At 35.5% G+C, this 22,249-nt stretch overlaps 1 long non-coding RNA gene across 1 annotated transcript in view; it reads left to right on the forward strand.

Moving 5' to 3' along the window:
• LOC141508115 (uncharacterized) overlaps positions 1–20,690 on the forward strand; it is an 83,457-nt gene extending 62,767 nt beyond the window's left edge. The window contains exon 3 of the long non-coding RNA XR_012474345.1: positions 17,952–20,690. This is a non-coding gene — a long non-coding RNA (uncharacterized LOC141508115). The remainder of the gene's footprint in view (positions 1–17,951) is intronic.
• The last annotated feature ends 1,559 nt before the right edge of the window (positions 20,691–22,249 follow it).

Here is a 22,249-nt window from a genome sequence, read left to right on the forward strand (position 1 = left end):
GCATAAAACAATGTAAAAACTAACAGACTACCTTCTATGGGGGGGGGGGAGTGAGATTAGGGGAAAAATTGTAAAATTCAAAATTAAATAAATTAAAAAAAGAGATAGTTCTTTTGAGCAATTTCCTTAAATGGAAGCTCTGGAAGGAGTCCTCCACACTCCAGAGAGAGAGAGAGAGAGAGAGAGAGAGAGAGAGAGAGAGAGAGAGAGAGAGAGAGAGAGAGAGAGAGAGAGAGGTTCAGAGGTTGAGGGCACTTCCAAGATAGGAATAATCTCTCAGGATGAAAAGGTTGCTAGGACATGAGGGAGAAGTTCTGGAGAGTACAGGGAAACTAAGGGATAGTTGATTTGGACATTATACTCTTAAATGAAAGTTCTAAAGTATTAGAAATAGAAACAAACTTAGAGGTCATAAAGTTCAGTCCCTCCATTTTAGACATGGAAATTGAATAAGGGAAATGACTTCTCTGAGCAAGGATTCAAACCCAATTTTCCCAGGACAGGTTTGTTTTTAATTATAATACAGAACTATTTGAATATAACCACTAGACAAGGAAATGTCAACTTAAGTGGATTTGGAAAGATTCTGCAATTGTATGGTTTCATATTGAAAACAGCAATCATATAAAGGGGAAAATGGATTTATTCACAGGGATGCTAATTACAATAAACACTATATTCACTAAGCTATGAAATGCCTTAAAAAGTCTTGCAACTTAGAGAAAAGCTTACAAGGATTAGTCACTATAAAATTTTACATTAAGTTCTAACATTCATATAGATATATATATATATTTTTTTTCTGAAGAGTTTACTTCAATGGACTAAGATTCAGAATGGAATGATTTTATAACCAGAAGAGTCTTTAGAGAACTTAGAGAGTATAGTTATGGACACAAGAACCTTAATATAGTTTATTGTAAGTGGGCTACTTCCCTGCACTGTCTGGCACAGAGTTCCTAAACTATTCATTCACTTTAAGTCAATGATTGTTTATTACTTGCCTTCACTAGACCAGACAGAATACTAGATATTTGGGTCAAAGTAAAATAATCTCTGCTGCTAGGGGGTTTATATTCTGTTGAAGGAAAGAACATATATACAGATATAAATACAAGGTAATTTCCAGAAGGTTATAGGTGAAGTTTTTGTAGCATGAAAGCCTCAATTAGGAGGTGGAACTTAAGCTAAATATTGAGGGGAGTTATAGTTCAAAAGATGGAAATGAATTCAGAGACTGTGTGTGCATTCATGCATGCATGCATATATGTATTCATGCACACACATGTATATAAAGGTAAATGCACAATACACAGAACATACAATATATACATAGTCATATATAATGCATACACATACATGAATGTATGAATATATCGCTATAACTATATATACATAGACATAGACTTACACATAAATGTCAAGTTACTAGAGCCAGGTTATTGCTCCATATCTTCTCAGAGTTCTTAGTGTATCTATGAGGGGTTAGGGGCTTCTGAAACTATTAGCTTAATTCCTTATCTAGTGAGTCTTCCAATATATTCATTAGTGAATAGAACTCCAATATTATTTTACCTGTTGATAACTGATTAAAATCAATTAACTTTTACAAAGGGATATTTATTGAAAAGATTAGCGAAGAAGTGCAAACATTTCCCTTGAACTCTGAGCACAGGATTTTCATCCTGTCATCTCAGGTCTTAGGGAGAGTAGCTCAAACTTAAAATGACTGCTGCAAAAAGTCTTTTGCCCAAGTTCATTTATTAATGCAACATGAAAAATAGAATAGTAATTTGCTTTCTTCCAGGACATAGTGCCTTGACTCATGTATTGATTAACAATTGAATGAGTTCACACAGGTCACTCTTTGAAGTTATACATTATCTCCTTACTATATTCCCCTTTCTACTAAACTCAAAAGGTGACCCTCTCTACATTAGGAAAGAGCATAAGAAGAAAGGAAAGGATGATGTATTCATGGATAGCAGTAACTCAGCTGGGAGTAAAGATAAGAACCTGAGACCTCTTTACTGATCTGGAGGTTGAAGCATTTTTACCCTTGATCACCACTGGGAAAATGAGAGTTTGGGTTTCTCTCAATTGTAATATGTTTCTTTTCCACATGGTAAATGTCCTAGGAAACAGTCATAGTTATGATACTTTCACTAGAGCAACATTTCATGTGCTTCCAACAACAGGAACCCTCTCCTATGCATACATGCACATACGTACATATATAGATATAGATATACACACAAAATACATTGGAAATAGGCAGAATCTCTGTGCATACTCTTATGACATCTGGACCTCTAGTGGCCAGTTGCCCTCATTATCCCAGGTATTGATGATAGCCTGGAAAAAGACAAGGAGATAAAAGACAGAATATCTTATATAGAGAATAAATGGATAATTTTACTGGCACATAGATTCTGATGGGGTAAATAGGTCCAGAAAAAAAAACATGGAGCCAAATTGTGAAAGGTTTTAAACCTCAAAGAGAAACATTTACTATCTTTTAGAGGAAATAGGGAATTCCTGAAGTTTCTTGGACAAGAGAATGAGTTGGGCATGAGGATGGTCAGATCTGTACTCTAGGAAAACCAATTTGCCATCTGTGAGGAAGTTAGAATGGAGACAGGATAAACTGGAGGCAGAGAAAGCAATTAAGAGACTGTTGCCAAGTCTAGGTGACAGATGATAATTCCCCAAATTAGGGTAAATACTGGATGTAATGATAAAAGAGGAGGAGTATGAGAAATTTTGTGGAAGTAGATTAAAAAGATTAGCCAATTGATACAATGGAGGTAGAGGGAGATACAAGACTATTCTCTTAATATCTAAAGTGAATTCTGCAAACTCAGTTTATTTGCCTTGCCTCTTTTTATCAGGAGTTGATGATTTAGAAATCTTGTTATCTTTCATACTACTTATTATTGCTCAGTGGTCTGACACTTTGTGACCCCATTTTTTGACCATTAAGATCTCTTTCATCTCTATCATTAAGGAACCCAAATAAGTAATTGCCTAAATGGTGAGAATCCATATGTAGTGTACTGATATAATGTCCTCCCCACCACTTTGTTTCACTGGAAGATGTTCTATTCTTTGTATCTTGAAGCAAACTACCATTTGCATTATGTGTTAGGTTAATGTGTTCTGAAAATCACAGACTAATAACTGGAAAGGACCTTAAAAATAATCAGCTCCAACTCTTTAATTTTACAGAGGAGTAAAATGAGAATTCAACTGACTTGACCAAGGTCACAGAAGAATTAAGCAGCATAACCGGAATTTAAGCTAAGCTCAAGGGATACAGAGTAAAGCAAAAACTCTCCCTCAAAGAGTACATAATCTAGTGGGGGAGCCAACATGCAAGTCCCTATGTACTTAACCTGGTTGCCTCACATCCTGGGCCATCTCCAGTTATCCCAATTCATATCTGGCTACTAGACTCAGATGGCTCTGGAGGAGAAAATGAGGCTTTTAACTTAGCACAGCACTCCTCCATTCAAATCCAATTCATATGCAGGTTATGGCATCATCTCTTTGATGTCATGGTCTTCTTTGAGAATGAAGGACAAATATTATTGTCTGCTTATTAGTGACATTTAAGATAAATTTCAGAACAAGCTTCAGGGAAGGCACTAATATTAAGCCAGATACTTTTTTCAGAAAATAAGATTTTAATTGAAACCTCAAGGTTGCCAGGGAAGCAAGGAGATAGAGAAGAGAAGGGAGAGCATTTAGTCATGGGGGACAGTGAAAATGACTCTAGTCAAAAGATGTATTTTACTAAAACAAAAAAAATCAAGGAGGGAAAATTCTCATATTCTAAACTCACCAAAAGCTGCAGGGTACATTAGGTCTCTCATTCTAGAGGGTTTATTAAACTTCCAAGTGCCTTTGTTTTTTTCCCATTATTCAATAAGTACAAATGTTTGAGTTCACTGAGAGCCTTGCCACAGAGATCCATTTCTTATTTTTTCAACAGAGCTTTTTGCAGATTGAATAAAGGATGTAGTAGCTGACAAAGAATATCAAATTAAAGGCATCCATACATGTAAAATATGTATGGTGTGTTTTCACATACAGGCAGTATTTGTTTAGTAGTGTAACAATTGGATGAATGCAGAAGGAGAGTAACTGAACCATAAACTCACTGACAAATCAAGAAATACTAGTATGTCTCACATCAGTGCATGTTACCCAGAATTAGTCTTTCCTGTTCTCCAAGCATAATAATATAATAGCAACAAGAGCAATGAGACAAGGGAAATACAGAATGCTGTGTGAATGACACTTTCATCATTCAATAGAGAGAAACAAGGTTATTTGTTAAGATTGAACTATGGACATTTCTTTGCATAGCTAATGTTAGATTTTCCCCCTTCATTCCTTCTTTGGAAATTCATACTTTTAGTCATGATACTTGCTCGATTTGATGAGACTGGATATTTCTCATCTTTCATGTCATGTTTGCAGGCTCAGATACATTTTGTATTATCAAAATACCAAGGTATTTTTAGACTATATCTATTATTCATTCCTGGGATTCTCTTATGTCCAATTGTTGGTAGAGTGGCTGGAGGAATGGAAAATGTGTCTATGAAGGCAAGGGAGATTCCTTCTCCTACTACTTTCACTTCCAGTGGCTATATGTATGTGTAATTTTTAAAGAAAAGACTGATCCTAGGTAAAATTTGCTAAAATTCTGAAGTTGGCTAAGGTTTGAATGTTTTGGTTTTGTGTGTGTGTGTGTGTGTGTGTGTGTGTGTGTGTGTGTGTGTGTATGTGTGGTGTGCATTTTCTAAATTCCTCCAGACACTTATCTTATGTTGCCTTTATATAAAGCCTTCCATGAAGATTTATTATAATATGTATTATGTCCCAGACACTGCTAAACTTTTTATAAATATTATCTCATTTGATCCTTACAACAATCTTGAAAAGTAGGTGCTTTTATGATCCACAATTGAGGATGAATCACCAGATAATGTAGTTGAGGAAGCCGAGTCAAACAGAGGTTGAATGACTTGCTCAGGGTCATGTATCTAGTATATATCTTAAACTAGATTCGAACTGCTCTTCCTGAGACCAGGGCTAGCACATTAGCCACTAGTTCACCTAGCTGTCACTAAGAATTTAGGAAGTTTATTTCATTTTTCTATTTTTGATCTTGAGATATTCTAATCTAATGGTGGGGTTTCAGGCACTTTGATAACCTATGTGAAGATACTTTGTGGAATGATGCTGCATTGTATCATTCAAAGTATATCATGCAAATCACTTTTGCTTTATGCAGACTCTTGGCTCTCCATAAATGATTCTTAAAGCACTATTTTAATCCTATCAGTTCTTTACTTGGAAAACCTTCAATGAAAGCCCACACTTATTTGATCTCAATCTGCCTATTTATTAATCAGTTAGCTAGATGGTACACTTATAGTCAGGTATACCTGAATTCAAACAACCTCAGCCACTATCTAGCTTTCTGATACTTTGTAATCTCTTAACCTTTGCCTGCCTCAGTTTCCTACCTATAGAATGGGGGGGGGGAATAATAGGCCTCACCTCCCAGGGTTGTTGCAGAGATTTATTGTAAAACTCTTGGAACTCAAATGGCCATGTTAATGCTAGTTATAAAGTATTTATTCTGGACCAGAAAATCATTGTTGTATAATGTGCAAAGAGCTGATTTTGAAGTCAGGAAAGCTGGTTTTCAAGTCTTCCTTTTGACACAATAGAGGCTAGGAGAGTAACCTTTTTGGATTCTAAGATGCTGTGGTTGACCAGTTGCTATGCAATCATTTTGGTTTCATGTAAAGTTTTAGAAAATCCCTCTTTGATCTTCTTTCTAGGAGTTTTTAGTTTGTTTTAGTTTGGAAGGTCTTAAAATGCCTGGTCATTAGAGTTTCTTTGGACAATGGGACAACTTTTCTTCCCTTTATGAAGTTTTATGAAGTTTCTTCAGTTTATTTGGCCCTTGAAATAGCTTATTCAGAACAAATAACTGTCCCCTTGAGGAATTCATAGCAATTCTAAGGCAGCAGTCCTATGAGGAAGGCAATAAGGAAAGCACACAGAGATGAAGAATCCTGATACAGCACCCTACCAAATAATGTGACAGGCTGTTATGGAAAAAATCATTTGGAAGCAACTTTAATTAAAATTGACCCTGGATGAGTCTTACTTGCATTGTAAATCTCTATTTCACTTAACCTTATTATTAGACAAATTAGGGGGCAATCTCTGGGCAAGATAATTTCTTTTTTAATCAGAATTTTAATTAAAATTAAGTATATATACATAGTTCAAAATATCTTTGTAAGCTTTCTGAATCATCGTGAATGAAATTTTCATTTTTGTGCCATATAGCAAGCAAGTGATAATAAAAGGATTTCTATATGACTTTAGCCTCCCTTATCAAAAACCTTGCCCCAAGCCCCTATTTCAGGCAAGTGGTATCTCCACATATCAAAAAAGTATTAGATTGATTGAAAGATACAATAGTGCTTTTAACCATTTCCATTCTGAGAAACAGGAAATCTGGCACTACCAATGTGTATAGAAATTATCAATCTCTAAGTCAGTATGTTTCAAGAGCAATAGTGAAGTAAATCATTTTTTTGGCTATTTTGATAGTCTGGGAAGCACACTCTTTTCTGACCCTGGAAAGTCAGTTGTTACCAAGTCTTGATGATTCAAAATGACAATTTTGTTTTTCTCTGTTTTTTGCTGAAATAAACTGTGGAGTCCTTAGTACTCAAATCTTAGATTATTGCAAAAGGGTTCCAAGTGGTCATCCTGTCTTTGGTCCTTTTCTTTCCTTTTCAACGTCACAAATCTGATCATGTCAAACAGCTTTAATGACTCTCTCTTACCCTAATAAATAAAAGTTTAAACTCCTTATCTTGGTACTGAACTTCTTTTGCCATTCTTCTCACCTCCTTTTTGACCTGGCATACATTTCCAAAAAATGATACTGGTCATTTATATATAGTTATACTACATTTTCCCTACCTACATAATTTTGTTCATTCAATTCCAAATGCTTGTAGTATTTTCCACATTTTGTCCCATCTAAGTTCTATTTTTTTCATAAAGAACTGATCAGATGCCATCTTCTGGGTGAATACTTTTCTGGTGACTTTAATCCAATCCAGCCTAAGATAACAGACATTTATTAAACTAGTTATGATCTCTCTTTCTTTCATGTCTTCCCTTTAAATGGGGGAATTACTAGTGTTAGAGTTTGTGAGAAGTTTTTTTTTCTGTCCATTTCCTCTATCATTTAGGAATAAATATTTTCTAAATAGGTGACTTTATTGGAAGTCAGTGGTGATCATAGAAAAATGAAAGTCAGACCATGCAAAATGTATTTTCCTGAAGACAAATTTATTGGGATGAAATTTTAGAGTAAAATTGGTTTCAGGGAAAGATCCAGGGAAAGGAAGATTTCCAGCCAAGGAAATGAATCTGTTTGACCCATATTTCCTCATGTGTATGATGCATCCTTTTCCAAAAAATTTGGGGTCTAAAAACTGGGAGTGTCTTATACAGTGGTAGTAGTTTTTTTTTTACTTGCCTTTCCCACTTTTTCACACTTGTCTTTTGGTCACCAGTATATTCAGTTATGTTTTGCCACAGTCTGCTCAGAAATGGCTCAACCCATGCTGAATTTAAGTTATAAGTGATCCAGTTTGCAAAAGTGAGTGGGAATTGTGCTGCTGAATGTCAGTTTGGTCCTCCTCCAACCAAGAAAAGAAGCTGAGTCTGGCTATGGGAAGAAGAAACCCTACTGAAAACGCCACAGCAGAAGAAGGCCAAGAAAGACAAGTCAGAAAAATGGCCTGTTTTAGAGAAAGAATTGAAGAGATGGATTGAAGAGCAAAGGGCAATTGGAATTCCTGTGTCCACAAAGATGGCTCAGGTTGAAGCAAGAAGAATTGCTGATGAAAAAGAAGTGACAAATTTCAAAGGAGCACACAATTAGTGCTTCAGGCTCATGAAACAGAATGGACCAAGCATGTATACATGCACCAGACTTGCCCAAAAGATGCCTGAAAGCTATGAGCAAAAGGTCTTTGAATTCATGATGAATAAAAACTTGAGTTCAATAACTTTATGTAATACATTTTTTTTTTCAAATTTTGACGCCCAAAATTAAGGTGCATCTTATACATAGGGAAATATGGTACTTCCAACTGGGAGAAGTTACACTGGACCTGCAGTTTTGAATTTAGGATCTTCCATATTGCCTTCAGGCTGCTTCTGATTTCTTAAGTCCATGAAGACAGAAGTAGCCCCAAAATAGAGAAATCTGACATTTATTTATGTAAAGGAGGAGGTCTTATGGACTATAATGTTCCCAACATTTTCCTCTGTTATTATCTATAGAATGTTCAAGTGGTGGTCACTGGGAGGTGGGTAAGAAAAGACTGCTTTTCTTTGGGAATAGCTATATTCAATGGTGAATGGCTTGCACAAAAGCAAGCTATGGTGAAATGAAGGTGAAGGCTTATATACATCCTAGACAAATAGGATTCTGAGATCTTGCATGCCACATGAGCTTTACCTGGAAATGGACATTCCCAACTTCTTTGGTGCTGGTCTTTGATTTAGGGGTATTTCTATCTCCTCACCATAAAGAAGTAGTAGAGTAGTAGTATTTGATCTCTCCTCCCACAGGTACTTGTTTCCTAAAACCTGAGGTTTCTACCCAAGTTCTCTTCCCTATGTTTAATACCATGCTGAAAGTGGCATTACTTAGAACTTGAAACAAAAGTTTGTAGCTCAACACCATATGCTATCTAGCAACAAGACACATCTAGTCTTCCTGATTTTAGACTTTCACAATGTATCTCATTTACCTAAACTGTTGAAATAGCTCTTTTAACCTCCAAATTGTCATATTCCTATATGCAGTTGCTTTACATGCTTGAACATGTGGCTCACATTTGTGGCTCAGTTTTTTACCCTCTGTGAGATGTTTTGATCAGATAAATATTGAACTGACAAAGATTAAATCAGTTAAAATTTTATGCAATTCAGTCACTTTATATAAAATATTTACTGTATCATATTCTTAGAATTGAGAAAGAATAGAATGTTTACACAGTAGAACATGCATATTATTTTCCAGTTAACAAAAACCTAGCCATTAACACAATACTTTAAATTGATTTCTTAGAAGTAAATATGCAAATATCTTACTTTGTCAGTTGATAGGGGAATTTGATATTCTGTTCTTTAGGTTCTGATCATAGTCTTCATTTCACACAATCTATAAGCTGTTACCTTGTCAGTTTGGGAAGTGTGAACATTAAACTACTGGAAATCACTTAGAGATACTTTATTGCCATGCTAAAGTATTTTGATTCTATTTCACTACCTTAAACCTCTTTTGTAAGGAGAATTAAATAATTGAGGGAAGTTAAGTCATGGAGAAAAAGGCATGCAGATTATTTTTCTGGTTTTGGTGGGGGAAAAAACTTGGTGATTGAGAAAATACATTAAAGGGCATTTTGTCACAGAATAAAAAAATAGTTTTAAGCAATAATTACTTTCACATACTCAAAATGTATCTCTACCTTGTCCTTGGGGACTAATGAGGATGCTCACTAATAGAGGTAAGACTAGGTAGGAGACAAGCTTCTAGGGTGTACCTCTGGAAGCATCGTAGGAGTAATTCTTTACTATAGACCTTTTCATCTCTTTCAATTTCTTTTTTGACTTGATTTCCTTTCCTTTCCACCTTTTCCATTGAAACAGGAAGTGGCTGTGTGGGAATATCACTTGTGACATCATTGCTTTTAGTTTTGAATTCATATGTACTCCATCAACATTCTTTTTGAGACAAGGTCTTCCTGTTTTGTTCTAACTGGAAATGTAATAGCCATTCATTGAAAAATATCTGTTAAATCTGCCAGTTTACATTTTTTTTTTTAATGCAATCTGATCTTCGCCCTCTCTCAATATGGTGACTATATTCAGACTAAAATTCTCCTGGAGTCCTTTTAGCAGAGGTGATCCTCATAGAAGTCCAGACAATTTCCTTGGATCTCTTATCTCAAAGCGCAACTAAAATTCTCTTATGGATCTTTTTTATTACCAGGACAAAGCAAACGGAATTGCAAATTCATCTATCAGGACAAGAAGAAAAGTTATTTCACTTAGAAAACCAGTACAGAATATGAATTATTTATGGATTTAGAAGGCAAATTATCTTTCTTATAAGTTGTAGGGCATTTTGCTTTTACAAAAGACAACCTGTTAAAATGATCTGTTTAAATAGAAAAAGAAGAGAATGCGCATTTCTACTAGACAGTATCAATCTAGTGATTTTAGATTTCTCACAGCATTCTTAATACCAGTACTTATATAGAACTTAATAATATAACATAGCATACCAATCATTATAGTTATCCAATAATACAAAAAGCATTTGTATTTAAAACACCTGAGCAATCAACATATAAAAAAAATTGAAAGTTGTATCACTAGAACTCCCAGGAAAAAAAATTGGCTCACATTTACAATCTGTAAAGCAAATGTCCCAAATTCAACTAAGATCTCTCAGTCTAATAAAAAACAAAAGTCCCAGGGAAAGACTATTTCTATAAATCCCTGAAAAAGCAAAAAATTTTACCCCAGACAATATCCCATTTGTAGGAGCTTTTTTAAGAGGGATATACACTTTGAATGTCATAATCACAGATATACAAATTTATTCACCTTAACAATTGTAAGCCATAATTCATACTCCCCTTATACCTCAGTGCCTAGGGGGAGTGAAGAGAATTATGTACAAAGTTTAGCTAAATTCCCATAAAGCACAGTTCAGTTTCCTAAAATTTACCTTTAAATGTCTCATCGTACCATATTGCCTAAGATCCTGACTCCAAAGTCTCCATGGACCTAGTTAGAAATCATCTCTGACACCTGAAACTGAGAAGAAAAATACAGAACAGAAAACATTTACCCCAGTCCATTTCTCAGTGATGTGAAAGAGAGGGTAAAGGGAAAGAAGAGTTCCCCTCTCACTGATTCAGTTTATGGCATCCATGCCAAGATGCTGAGTAAAAATGTTTGTCCTTCATTTTAGTAGAAGACCATGACATCAGGGAGGTGATGTCATGGCAAGCACATGAATTGAATTTGAATGAGGGGCAAGCTGTGCTAAGTCTCCAGGCTCACTTTCTCCTCCAGAGTTATCTGGCCCAGTGACCAGATATGAATCAGAATGACTGGAGATAACCCTCCATAAGAGGCAATCAGGGTTAAGTGACTTGCCCAAGGTTGCACAATAAGCAACAAGGGTCTCAGGCCAGATTTGACTTCCAGTCATCCTGACTCCCAGGCCAGTGCTCTATTCACTTCACTATCTAGTTACCCTCTAAAAACATGGTGCTTCCATGCAGGGTGGTGCTCAGGTGGAATACCCTTGCTGATGTCTGGAGCATGGGATGAGTCAGTCATTTGGGCTCCTTCTTGCTCCTTCTCCCTTTTCTTTCCTTCCTTTTGATATGTGACCTCAGATCAGATGTGGCTACCACTAAATTTAAGCATATTAGTCAGCAGAGGAAAATAAAATAACCAAGATTTCCTCAAGATGTCGAGTGCAGCAGAAAGGAGTCACCAAAAGGATCCTTTTGATAATGATGAGACTCAGAAAATGATTTGTCCAGCAGACAAAGTGGTAGAAGAATTGGAATATGAACCAGATTTTTCTGACTGTAGATCTAGAACTCTTTCTATTACACCATTTTATCTCTTTGAGAAGAATAAAAATGTAGTTTGATGGTATAATGTCAATACCGATCATTATATAAGGGTGAAGGGTTCTGGTGGTATTAGGGTTAACTTTAGAGAAGAGGAAAGCCCTTTCATCCTTTGAAGAAAGGAGAAGGACAGACTGGGGAAGAAGTCAGGGGTTTAAAGGAATGAAAAAAAAACTACTAAGGAGGCTCACGTCAGATGACCTACATCTCAAGAAAGGAGTGAAATCATATGCTGAATGTATACTGTCTAAATTTCATAAAGAATTAAAATGGAGGATATTGTTCATAGTATTCCTATGATAGCATTAAATTCATTTGCCTAATAACAAACAAGGATCACAGATGTATGAAATGGATCTCACTAGCTGTTTACTTCAATTTATCAAAATGAGGATACCCTCTACAACACTTAAGACATCCAATGAGGAGGAACCTATGCATTCTGAGTCAGCTCATTCCACTTGTAGAAAACTCTTCTTATCCAGAAGTTAATACTAAACTCCCTCTTTAGACTAACTGCCTCTTTCTAACTCCATCTAATGATTTTAGTTTTGCTGTCTGTGGAAAAAAAATAATTGTTGTTTTCAGTTGGTTTAGACTCTTCAAGGCTTCTTGGACCATACTGACAATACTTTGTCTTGACAAAGGTATTGAAGTGGTTTGTTATTTTCTTCTCAAGTCATTTAAGATAAGCAGAGGTTAAAAAACTGGCGCAGAATCACCCAACTAGTATGTGTTTGAGACCAAATTTGAATCCAGGTCTTCCTGACTCTAAGCCCTGTGCTCTATCCACTAAGTTATATAGGCTAGCGCCTATTGATAATATATTACTTTTCATACATTATCACATTTAAGACACCCCAGAATTCTGTGAGTATAGATTTTTGGTTTGTAATGTTGTTCTCCATTCTCAAAGAGTACCAAAATGACATCATTATGTGGGGGGAGTCAAGATACAGTGTGTTCCATTATAGTTAATCAGATCAATATGAGCTTGCAAGATTCTACCACAGGTTAGGCACAAATTAGTCCACATGAACAACTGGAGCAAAACTTTCTCTACATTTGCATGCCTTGGATTTCTTTTGAGCTATTGCAATTCTGCTTTACTCATAGAACATAGCACCTTCTTTGATGTAGGGATGGCATGCTGAGTGGTCTTTTGCCAGTGTTTCCCACCTAATGCAATTAATTTAAAAGTTCTTCAGAAAGACCTTACAAGTGTCCTTGTATTGCTTCTTCTGACCACTATGTGAGCACCTTCCTTGTGTGAATTGTCTTTAAAATAATCTTTTAGGTAAAGTTATTTTTCTCATTTGAACATGGTCAACCCATTGGAATTGTGCTCTCTGAAGTAGAGTTTGAATGCTTGACAATTTAGTTGGTAATTCAGCTAGAGAGGGATTGACTTTAACCTGAGATATCTGTTCAGTGGCTTCAGCATTGATTGATGATGGTCTGTTGAGAGCACTATGGAAATGTTCAGTTTATCTCTCCAGTATCATGTCCTTATCACTAATCAATGTGGCTCCATTAACACTGTATAATTGAGATGCACCTTAGGTCCATTTGGATTATTGCTATCAATATAAAACTGAATAGTATCTGCCTTCTTACTAAACCAAGAATACTGCATCTTTCTAAGCTTAATATTTATTCACTTTAAAGCAGTTTACCAACATTATCCTGTTGGTAAAAACTCTGTGGAGTTCTCATTTTTCATTTAGTAACTTCTGAATTTCCTCTTCATTTTCATCAAACCAATTTTGATTTTCGTGACTATTTTAACCTTATGAGCAAATTCACTGCTATACACCAAATCTCTGAAAGCTGACCACTCTTTTTCTACTCCACTATGGATTGGCTTAGTTTTCCCTCCTAGTTAGCAACAAACTGTTACTGCTCAGAGAAACACTCTTATCTATTAAAATTAAGTTTTCTTGGATAGTTGTCTTGCCTTGGGTCACTGCTTTGGTTCAATGTGAATATTTAATTTTGAGAGGTTGTCTATGATCAGTCCAGCACTCTGGCCACACATTGCCTTTGTTACTTTCTCTTATATCCTTTCTTTTCTCTTTGAAATGATTCTATGTCTATTAAATGTCAATGTGAGGGTACATTCATGAAGTTTAGATTTTATGTTGTCCTTAAGTGTATGCATATTCCATGGACTGATGGTGAGTGGAATCAACTTTTCATAAGTTTTTGGACATCTTTTTGTGTTTTGACTGTAGGGCAGGATTCCTGCCTGTCATAGTAAGCAGATCAGAATTGGGTAAAACAGACAATTTATAGGGCATGTTTTCTGGTCCCTTCTTGAGAAGGTTAGCAATGTGGTCCTTAAAAATGGCTGCTTAAACATTAGAGGACTGCTGAATCTCATTCCTGCTTTAATGAGGAGATGGCCTTAAGTTCTGGGTTACCTTTGTGTAGGGTTATGACTACAGTTCCCATTGTATTTGCACCAGCTGCTTTGTCTCTTATCTATAGCTGCAGCATTTTCATACAGGTTAAAAAAAACCAAAAGGACAAAAATTGAATACAAATGAAGTGGAATTGCCCAAAGTCATAGCTTCACCATTTCTTACAGAGTCAACAAAGTCCAGTGGCAAGACAAAATAAAGATGACTAATGATGACTTGAGATGAAGTGAATGTCTTCAATGTCTAATGAAGCTCCAAGTTCTCTACAATGCCCACTTATCTTCATGGCCATTGGAAAAATTGTTCTTATCCACCTATTCTACCAGGGAAAGTCTTCATATGCTCAAGATATAATATAGTATACGAAAGGGTTTGAGACCCCTTTGTTACCCTCAGTTTTGGTTAATGGGTCTACTAAAAGATTTTACTGGGGTGTGACCACTGTGCATACTACAGCTTCTTGGAGCCACAGGTGAGAGTTATGTGGAACAGGTGGACACCCAAACTGGATAGCAGCTATTAAAAAGTCATGGAAATCCTCACACTAGGGCTGCTAATTTCCCTGAACTTACCCTACACTCCACTATAGATATTATAAGGATACTGAGGGTCAAAGATATTGAGTGGCTTATTCATGTTCACTGGGTAAGATGTAGGTCTTTCTTAAGTCACTTAATATCTCATCTAAGGTAAAGGAAAAATTTCCACAGTTCTGGGATTCACATAGGACTGTTTCATGACATTATAGTTGTGTTTATTTCTCTTTTTCCTAGGACCATATTTAGTCAATGACTCTTTTAATTAAAGTGACAAAATATGAGTATATATATATATATATATATTCAATTGATAGTGCATGAACTGAAAGAATATGGTTCTTTATGTGGGGTTTCATTTGAAGAAATTAGAAATTGTATGATTTACTAGGAATAGTCCTTTTAAATAATCTCTAAAAGATACTTTGTTCAAAGATCAATTCATTCATAGCCTTCTATGTGAGACTTTTGCTGATTTTTCTAATGACTATTCTTATCTCACCTAAAATACTGACTGTTGATATAGTTGGTATGTACTTATATATACATTTATTAATATAATATAATCTTCCTAATGGCACAAACATTTTTACTTTTGTATTTTGGTATTTCTAATGACTATCATGGTGCCTGAACCCTAGTAGGAACTTAATAAATCTTGTAATCAATTGTTTTACAATATGAAATCTCAGGAAAGAAGTAAAACCAACAAGTCATCTCATGTCCCAGACCTCCTCAATGCCTTGCCTACCTTTCCCCAAGACAATTCAACAGACAGAGGATTGTATATTGTCACAAAGAAAGTACTGTGCAAAATCTGCCACTTGGTATAACGTTCAGCTTTTTTAGGAATGCTATCCACATACCTGTAGATGGCAGTGTATCTACATGATTCGCCTTCCTCCATCAAAGGAGAAAGTGAGTTAGGAAGGTAAAACTGAATAGGAATGCAATAAATAGCTTTGAAACAGCCCCTTGCTAATTTCATTGTTTTAGACAAATGAATATTTCAAAGCTAACTCTTAAGAAAAATAGAAAATTAGGATTTGGACCAAACAAATGGAAAATAGGGCATCCAGCTCAATCCACTTGCCCATCACTTCTAGCCAGGATCTTGCTTCTGCATGAACAATGTTAGGTTTCTTCCTATGGATTATCTCATCCAGAACCACATGGTAAGGGTGGGTGGTTTTCTAAGAAAATGTCAGCAGTATCACAAGAGATTTCTGCCAGGCTGCCTCATTCAGGTGTGAAAGTCTTTCTTCTTTTAAGGTATTTGGTGCCCCACTTGTTCCCAACCCACTGCCTCAGAGAGTCCATAAGGAAAGCTTCAAACTATTTTTAGCCTTAAAGGTCTTAAATTTGCTTAGCTACTTGGGATGCTGATGATGCCTGGACAATTCTGAACATGGGCACAGTAGCATAATACTGAAAATCATCCCAACAGGAGCTCATTATACATTTCCACAGAGATTCCCAATATGTGAAACACGCTGATGCATTCAAATTGCATCTTCAGTACAGTCATTGCACAGGGAGCAGTGGAGGCCAGAAAACTCATTTCCTATTGAAAGTATCTTTATTTGTGACCTTAATCATGGAGTCTAGGTATGAGTTGTCTATTCAGCACTGATCCTCCCCCTTAAGCCCCCTGGAAATAAGTTCCAAGCCTTGGGGAATCATTCTGAATTTCTAATGCCAGATACTGGTTTTGACTTGATTTTTCTGTATCCTATAATTTAGACCATTTTACCTTTTGCCAGTCACCTAAAAGCAGAGCAACTTTATATGTCTTCTAATCTATAACCACCCATTGTTAACCAGAGAATATAGATCATGTTAGAAATAAATGAAAGGCTGAGTTTGAAAGCATAGATTTCTTTTGTCTTCTGTACCTCTGAAAATAGCATATAGCATAATTGTTTTGCTAACTGAATGGTATAATCAGCTGTGTATTTTTCTTTTGATATTTATAGTAGGGTAATGGATCAACCTGAATATGGAATTCTTGGTGGAATTAAAATTGATGCAGAAAAAAAATATCAGAGAAAGTTACAAAGTACAAAACAGACCATGGATGCTTACCATTCAATTCTCCAAAAAGGGTAAAAAATAAAAATAAGTGCCAGGAGCTTATATTCATAGGGATCATAGAGATCATCTAGTCTAATGTCTTTTAGGTGAGAAAATTGAGATGCACTGAGTGGTGAAGTGACTTGCCCAAAAACGTATTAAGATAAAAGAGATGAGATTAAAACATTAAGTTTGAGACTTGTCTTTCTCATCTGTAAAATCAAGGGGTTGTAAAGAAGGGTCGTAAGATCCCTTCCAATTCTAAGTCTATGATCCCAATTGATAGAGGCAATATTTGCATCCATGTTCTCGGTCTCCAGAGTCATTGTACTCTCTTGCATACCATGACACCTACCACTCATGCTGAATCAGACTTTTCTTGTTCCATTATAAGGAAAAAATGTGTAATTGGTTAAAAAAATCAGCAAGTGATTGACAGAAGTTGAATCCTAAATTGTTGTTATGAAGAATAAAAACATGAGGACATCAAATCAAAACATGAGGACATCTTCCTTTGGGGGCATATAGAATAGCATATGAGCTTCAAAAGTCTGGTCCCTATCATAGGAACAGAGATGGAGGTTGTGATTGGGAATGTCCTGGCTGTAACATTTTAGAGAGAGAAAAGACCTTAGAGAAGATCCTATACTATACTATACTATTATTTTAGACACAAAGAAAGAAAGAACCAGAGTGTATAAGTGACTTGTTTAAGGTAGGTCAACTGGCTTGTGACCAAGGCAATATTAGAAACCAGAGAAAAGAAAAATTCCAGTAAGGAAGAAAAATAAGATTTGCCTGGACACACTGATATGAATGTCTAGAGAATTTGAAAAATGATTCTAGTTTTTAAAAATTGAATAAAAAATGGAAACAAGACCAGGCAACAGAAAATGAACATAAGTCTATGGCACAGTTTTGTCAAATAGCATTATGCTAATAAGGTGAGTTGAGGCTAGTGAAGAAAGCTAAAGCCAATAATTTTTTTTCTTGATTTCATTGTTTTTATTGAAATTGACAGAAGAAAAAGAATATTAAAGATGTTGAGACTTTACTTGGGGATGGGCTAATGATAATTGACAACAAAAGGAAGGTAGAGCTATTCAGTTCATTTGTTTCTGTTTTTCTCTGCCCAGGAGAATGACTTTTACACTGGAAAGAACAGAACAAAATGCCTAAGAACAAGTTGAAGCCTGGGGTAAGTGGGGTAATAAAAGATCATCATCTTGATACTCCTAGTGAAATCAAGTCACCAGATGAATTCCCCTCAGAACCTGCAAGAACCAGTAGATGTGACTGCTGAGCCATTGTCAATAGTAATTGAAAAATGATCAAAGGATATGCAAAGGCAACTCACAGATGAGGAAATCAAAGAGATCCATAGTCATATGAAAATTTATGCAAAGGTAACTCACAGATGAGGAAATCAAAGTGATCTATAGTCATATGCAAAATTGCTCTAAATCATTATTTATTAGAGAAATACAAATTAAAGCTTCTCTGAGGTACCATCTCATACCATCTCAATTATGACCAGAAAGGACAATGATCATTGTTGGAAGGGTTGTGGGAAATCTGGGACACTAATACATTGTTGATGGAGCTGTGAACTCATCCAACCTTTCTGGAGAGCGGTCTGGAACTACACCCAAAGGGCAACAAAATATGCATACCCTTTGATCCAGCAATACCACTACTGGTCTATACCCTGAAGAGATGATGCAAAAGGATAAAAACATCACTTGTGTAAGAATATCCATAGCATCCTTGTTTGTGGTGGCAAAGAATTGGAAATCAAGTAAATGTCCTTCAATTGGAGAATGGCTGAACAAACTGTGGTATATGTATGTCATGGAATACTATTGTTATATTAGATACCAGGAGGGATAGGAATTCATAGAAGCCTGGAGGGATTTGCATGAACTGATGCTGAGAAAGATGAGCAGAACCAGAAAAACATTGTACACTTTAACAGCAACATGGGGGTGATGATCAACCTTGATGGACTTGCTAATTCCATCAGTGCAACAATCAAGGACAATTTGGGGCTGTCTGCAATGGAGAATACTATCTGTATCCAAAGAAAGAATGTGGAATTTGAACAAAGACCAAGGACTATTACCTTTAATTTAGAAAAAAAATTGATATCTTATTGTCTGATTTTGCTCTCTTATACTTTAGGTTTCTTCCTTAAGGATATGATTTCTCTCTCATCACATTCAATTTGGATCAATGTATACCATGGAAACAATGTAAAGCCTGGCAAATTGCCTTCTGTGGTGGGTTGGGGGGAAAGAAGTAAGATTCGGGGAAAATTATAAAAGTCAAAATAAATATTTTAAAAAACAGTAATTGAAAGATTGTAGAAAAACAGGGTACATCAGAGGATTGGTGAAGGTCAACTGTTGAAATAATTTTCAAAAAGGAAAAATAATATAGGTGCACTCTGTGCCAGTGAGTTTGATTTTTGTAGAAGAAATCTTTGAGAAGTTGGTTAATATTTAAAAGAGGAAACAATGATTACAAAGAACTAACATGGCTTCATCAAGGCAGCTAGGTGGCACAATGGGTAGAGTACTAGATCTGAAATCAGAAAGACCTGGGTTCAAATCAGATAGTTGTTAACTAATTGACTCTAAGCTAGTGACTTAACCCTTTGCCTCAGTTTCTTCAACTGTGAAAAAGATAATAATAGCTCTTACTTCCCAGGTTTTTTGTGAGGATAAAATGAGATAATATTTGTAAAGTATTTTAGAAGACTTAAAATGTCACATAAATGATATTGATATAATTAAGGACAGGCCATACAAGAATAGCCCCATTTCCTGTTTTTTAAAAACAGGATCACTCAACAAATAGATGAAGGGAATGGATGCAGCTCTCTTTAAGTTTTTGAAAGACTGTCATGGTGGAAGAAGGATGTTGGTCCCTAATTGACAAGTTCCCTCTCCTTGGACACTTCAATCAATGACTATATTATCACTTTGGGATGGTGGGGTGGAGTTTTTGGTTATGTGGGTTGAAATGGATGGCTCCTGAGGTCCTTCCCAAAGCTCAAATCTGTGATTTTTGCCTCCAAACTTTCAGATAAAAATTGCCTGTTCAAATATAATTCTAACTTTAGTTGAAGAAAAACAGATGGAGATCTCAAGGAGACTCTTCTCTATCTCTATTTGGGATGGACTAGGGTTTGTATTCCTAGACTACTTTAAAGCATCAGGGATCCCTTATTTCAGTCCTTTGGTACAGACACACCTTCCTCAGTGACTTAGTACATATTTTTGAGAGTTGTAGTGGTGGGAAAAAAAATTCATCATCCTGCAGATAACCTGTTAGTAAAACTCTGAATCTAACTTCTCTGGTTCATAGATTATGGCTCATTACTACTAGGACTTGTTCTCTGGTAGCATAGTCTAGAACTCAGGATCATTTTTGCCCTACAATAAAGCAGAGGAAGTATTTTCCTTCAAATAAAGTGCATACTGAAAGCAATTTTGCTGATATTGATTATCCCTATGCTGTAAATTGGAGAAACATAATTTCCCTTTAATTTTGAAAAAAAGAAAAAAAAAAGTATTACAGACTAAAGACAAAATCCTAGATTTGAGTTGATGCCATTTAATCCCAAAACAATTGCATGCAGTGGCTAATATTTCATTTTTTTAAAGTTTTTGCAAGGCAGTGGGGTTAAGTGGCCATACAGCTAGGTAATTATTAAGTGTCTGAGTCCGGATTTGAACTCAGGTACTCCTGACTCCTGGGCCGGTGCTCTACCCACTGAGCCACCTAACTGCCCCCTAATATTTCTTTATTACTGTTTGCATCTTCTTTTGATGTTAATCTTGAATGGATTGCTTTTTTGCCTTTGAAATCAGGCCGAGCCTCCCCTGACATCATGAAAAGGGAAAAATAATAATTATAAAATAAAATATTAATACTTGTTCACTGATTTCTGTAGTATTCCAGTCATTTTATAGACAAAACAACTGAATCTGCATATTTTAACCTGAAATACAGGGAAAAATGCAAGGTGAGGCAGCAGAGAGCTGTGCCTCACTTCAAATTATGCAGTCCCTTACAAACTGGGTTGAGTATATACAATAAGCACGTGCCTGTTGCTGTTTCTCTGTATGTCACAACAATAATATTTGCAAAATATTTTATTATACATGCTCATTTTTTCAGACAAGATGATGTATTTCACATCGTGTGACCAAGATATTTAGTATTGCTGATTTGATTTTAACTGCTAGAAAAATCACCAGGTGAAGCAGTCAGTATATCTGCCTCACTGAAGGGGGTGGTGTGTGCACTCCCTCTATTAGGCTCATTCAGTGCAAATCCTGACTCTGATACTGTTCATGCCTCCCCAGTCAAGGCCCTACCACATGTCATTATGGTGGATAAAAGCTGCTTTTTTCCTAAAGAACAAAAACTGAGCTGATTTTCATGGTCTAAATTAGAACACAAGAAGTTTTATTCCACTTTAGAAATAATCATCACTGAAGTGTTTAGATATTGCCTCTTGTAATACTGAGTGGTCAAAAATGAAAAACAGATTAGAAAAATACTTCAAGTTTTAAGAAATTATACTTAAATATATTTAACAAAATAAATATTAAATCAGGAAGTAGTTTTATGATCATTATCATTGTATTCTTTGGTAATCTCATCCTAGATTATGCTATGGCCTACATATTATGTGTATATGATAGGATGAAATATAGTCTATACAAATTAATAATCTCTTGATGATATATTATCATATACTTCATTCAATATGTCATATTAGCTATATTAATCAATTAATCAATAATCAATAATATTATTTAGCACAATGTCCAAAGGACTCTGGATCCTGGAATAAAATGTCTTCAAGGAACTAAAAAGCTACTTAGAGAGACAAGCTAAATAAACATATAGTAAAATATCAAGATCCTGAGTTATTTGCTATCTACCTTCAGCTTTATCTTTCACTCTATACATATTCTTCATTATTGTCTATTTTTATTATCTTTCAAACACTAACTTTTCCATGATCTCACTCTTTATTTTAAGCACTTAATTTATAATATGTTTCTTATGACTTCTAATCTTTGTTTTATTCTCATACTCTGAACTTTTTATTTTGCATTTCCTTTTATGGGTGGATATATGTGTATATTCATTGGGCTATTTGTTAATGTTCTATATAAAATACATTGTGTAGCAACTATTGTGTCTATGAATGCATCAATGAACATAAAGATAAGTGAAATGGGGGCAGCTAGGTAGCTCAGTGAATAGAGCATGGGCCCTGGAGTCAGGAGGACTTGAGTTCAAATGTGACCTCAGACACTTAATTGCCTAGCTGTATGAACTTGGGCAAGTAAATTAATCCCATTGCCTTAAATAAATAAAAATAAATAAATTTTTTAAAAAAATAAAGTGGTGT

The sequence above is a fragment of the Macrotis lagotis genome, chromosome 1 (assembly GCF_037893015.1).
Source record: "Macrotis lagotis isolate mMagLag1 chromosome 1, bilby.v1.9.chrom.fasta, whole genome shotgun sequence".
NCBI classification, from domain to species: Eukaryota; Metazoa; Chordata; class Mammalia; order Peramelemorphia; family Peramelidae; genus Macrotis; species Macrotis lagotis.